The following is a 3,411-nucleotide window of genomic DNA, read 5'->3' as shown; positions in this document are numbered from 1 at the left end:
AGCCTAGACTCCCAGGCCAACTGAACCAGCGTTTCCGAAGGTGGGGCTGCCCCTTCAGTCATTGCCCAGGGCTCTTAGGATAAAACTCCCCAACCCATGCTGGCGTGTCTGGGCCCCACGTGGTGGCCCTGCCCACTTCGTCTTGCTCCACACTCACTCCTGCTCCATCTCTGGCCTCCTCTCTGTTGCTCTAACACACCAAGCTCTTTCCCACCCCGGGCCTTGGTGCATCCCTGTTCCCGCTGGTCTTCCTCTGCTTCGCCTATTAAGACTGTGCATCCGCGGAGTCGCCGAAACGTCACCTCCTCTGAGAGGCCTTTCCTGGTTCCTGAGACCCAGTAAATCCCTGTTAGGGACCCTCAGGAGATCTATGGTTCTTGCAACATTCTATAAGCACACTTTGTGCGATTCTTTGGTTTGCCTCTCTCTCTCCCACTAGACTACGCTGCTTTGGTTTTCTCTATGTCTCAGCACATAGCCCAGTGCCTGCCACGTAGACAGAACCCAGTATTTGGTGACGGAGGGATGGTTGAGTAGGAGGAAAGGAGGGAGGGGCGGAGGGTACGCTCACAGATGAATGTTTAGATGAGTGAGTGAATAGAGGGATGGATAGATAATGAATAAGAGAGAGAGAAAAAAAGTTCATCTCTCTCTGCCGTCTTTCCATGCCGCCATCATGGTGCCCTGAGTGGCCTGGCCGGCGTTCTCAAGAACATCCACAATGCCGAGAAGAGAGGCGTCTCCAGGTTCCTTTGGGTCATGTTCAAAGCCATCGTCTGGTTTCTCCCTGTGGTGACGAAGCATGATTCCAGGGGCAAATTGAAGTCATTGATGATCAGAGTGCGAACATCACTGTGACCGTCATTCACGTGCCGCTGAGGTCAGGGTGATCCGCCCCAGATTGGACGTGGAGCTCGAACATCTAGGAAAGAGGCCGAATCACCTTCTCCTCTCTCACCAGTTTGGTTTCGTCGTACTGATGACCTCAGCTAATAGCATGGCTGCGAGGAAGCAAGACAAGAACACGCAGAAGAGAAAACCCCGGGGTTCTTTTTCTAGGGATTTAATACATACACATTTTTTTTAAGTTCATGATTGAGGGTTTGTCCCATTGGCTTGTGAGTGCCTGGCACATGATAGGTCCTCAACACCCGATAACCGTCATGTACAGAGCACCAGCCACATCGTACAGGATGGATAAGACACAGTCCCTGGCCTCCTGGGTGTCTCCTCTAGCAGGGGCGGCACTGAAGTGGCTAATGGTGATACAGTGTGTCCCATCAACGTATGGGGAAAGGAGGAGAAGGGCAAATGGAATGAGTTCAGGGAAGGCTTCCCGGAGGAGGTGACATGGACTCAACCCTTAAATGGCATTATACAGTCTGGTGTCTTGGGTTCTTCTTTGTAACTTCCTGGTAAATTTCCATGTGACCCTGAGCCAGGCTTTTCCCCACCCTGGGATCCCCAGGTCCCCTTCTCTAACATAAGGTTGTTGAGCATCACAGCCTCCTTTAAGAAGAATCTCTGAAAGGCAGAGCCCTTCTTACCAGAAAAATGCAGACATGTCTGTGTGTAAGGGGCAGGGAGGCCTTCACGGATCCCCCTGGAAGCCATCGGTGGAGCCGAGGCTAAGATCCCAGAGCTCAGGGATCCTGGGGACCCACAGGCACCTCACCCTTATCCCTGCAGCGCTGGCCCTGCCCTCAGTCAGAACCCCTCTCTCTAGACTGTGCAGGCCCAAGCAGCAGAATCAGTGACCCAACCTGGAAAAGCCCATCAGGCCCAGGGCTGCAGACAGAGCAGGGGCCTGGGGAGGGGGGGGCACTCCCTGAGCATCACAGCCTCCTTTAAGAAGAATCTCTGAAAGACAGAGCCCTTCTTCCCAGAAAAATGTACAGACATGTCTGTGTGTAAGGGAGGGGGGGAGAGGCCTTCACGGACCCCCCAGAAAGCCACCGGTGGTGCCAAGGCTAAGATCCCAGAGCTCAGGGATCCTGGGGACCCACAGGCACCTCACCCTTATCCCTGCAGCGCTGGCCCTGCCCTCAGTCAGAACTCTCTCTAGTAGACTGCGCAGGCCCAAGCAGCAGAATCAGTGACCCAATCTGGAAAAGCCCATCAGGCTCGGGGCTGCGGACAGAGCAGGGGCCTGGGGAGGGTGGGGGGGGGCACTCCTGCTGGCTGGGGAACCGGAGTTCAGGTTCTGGGAAAGCGCCCCCAAGCAGCCTGCCCATGACCTCGACTAGTTTATCACCATCTGCCCTGGGGAGGAAGGGGAGCGTGGGCCGCCCTGGGCAGGCTCCCAGACAGGACACTGACCCCCATCTGCTGCCCAGACTGGAGTTCCCGGATGCATCCTTCATCTTCCCTCATCTAAACACCCGCGGCCCCAGGGGGTCCACCCCTCCCAGCTGACGTGTGTCCTCAGCTGCATCCAGCTTGCCAGCGGAGGGAGAGCGGCCATCCCATCAACACGTGAGCCACCGCCATCACCTGCATCCCTTTCCAGCCAGCCAGCCCTCATCCAGCATTTATTGAGCACCTATTGTTTGCAAGCATCTGTGAATGAGATGAGGAGGGCTTGCACTTGTCTTCTCGGAAAGTCTCTGCCTCCTGGCCCAGGTCCCCCGCCACACCCCCAGCAAGATGCTGCAGCCATCCCACTCACCTGGAGCAGGGGTGGGCTTCCGGAAATTGAGCTCTGGGCTGGCTAATCGGGTTCTAGGAGAATCTGCTCTGGGTTGGTGTTTGGGCGTTGCTCTTAGCTGCTGTGTGATCTGGGCCTGTTTCTTGCCCTCTCTGGGCCTCACTTCAGATTCCATGATTCCATCCGCTCTGAAATGGGCCCACCTCACTCCCTGCCCCCAGAATAGTTGAAGAAGAGAACGCTTCTCTAGAATGGTTTTAAGATCTTTCTTTAGACCATCTCTGGGTCTTATTCATTCCGTCAAGCACTTATTGAGCACCTAGTATATGCCAGGCCCTGGACTGGGCACCGGGAATGTAAAGATGACCAAGCTTCCAGACGGCGACCCACGGGCACCTCACCCCATGCCTGGCGCCCTGCTTGGCGTCCTGAGACCTCCTGGTCCCAGGCGGGCCTAGCGAGGATTTAGGGCGCCCCAGGGACTCGTGTGAGGGCTCTCGGCTGCGATCTGTCTCCTCCCCTTCCTATGCCAGGCCCTGGACTGGGCACCGGGAATGTAAAGATGACCAAGCTTCCAGACGGCGACCCACGGGCACCTCACCCCATGCCTGGCGCCCTGCTTGGCGTCCTGAGACCTCCTGGTCCCAGGCGGGCCTAGCGAGGATTTAGGGCGCCCCAGGGACTCGTGTGAGGGCTCTCGGCTGCGATCTGTCTCCTCCCCTTCCTCCTCCGCCCTCTCCTCCTCCCCTCCCCTCCCCTGAGCG

Source organism: Myotis brandtii, unplaced genomic scaffold, assembly GCF_000412655.1.
Source record: "Myotis brandtii unplaced genomic scaffold, ASM41265v1 scaffold1064, whole genome shotgun sequence".
Classification (NCBI taxonomy): domain Eukaryota; kingdom Metazoa; phylum Chordata; class Mammalia; order Chiroptera; family Vespertilionidae; genus Myotis; species Myotis brandtii.
The sequence above is the reverse complement of the archived record's forward strand: the minus strand, read 5'-3'. Positions refer to the sequence as shown.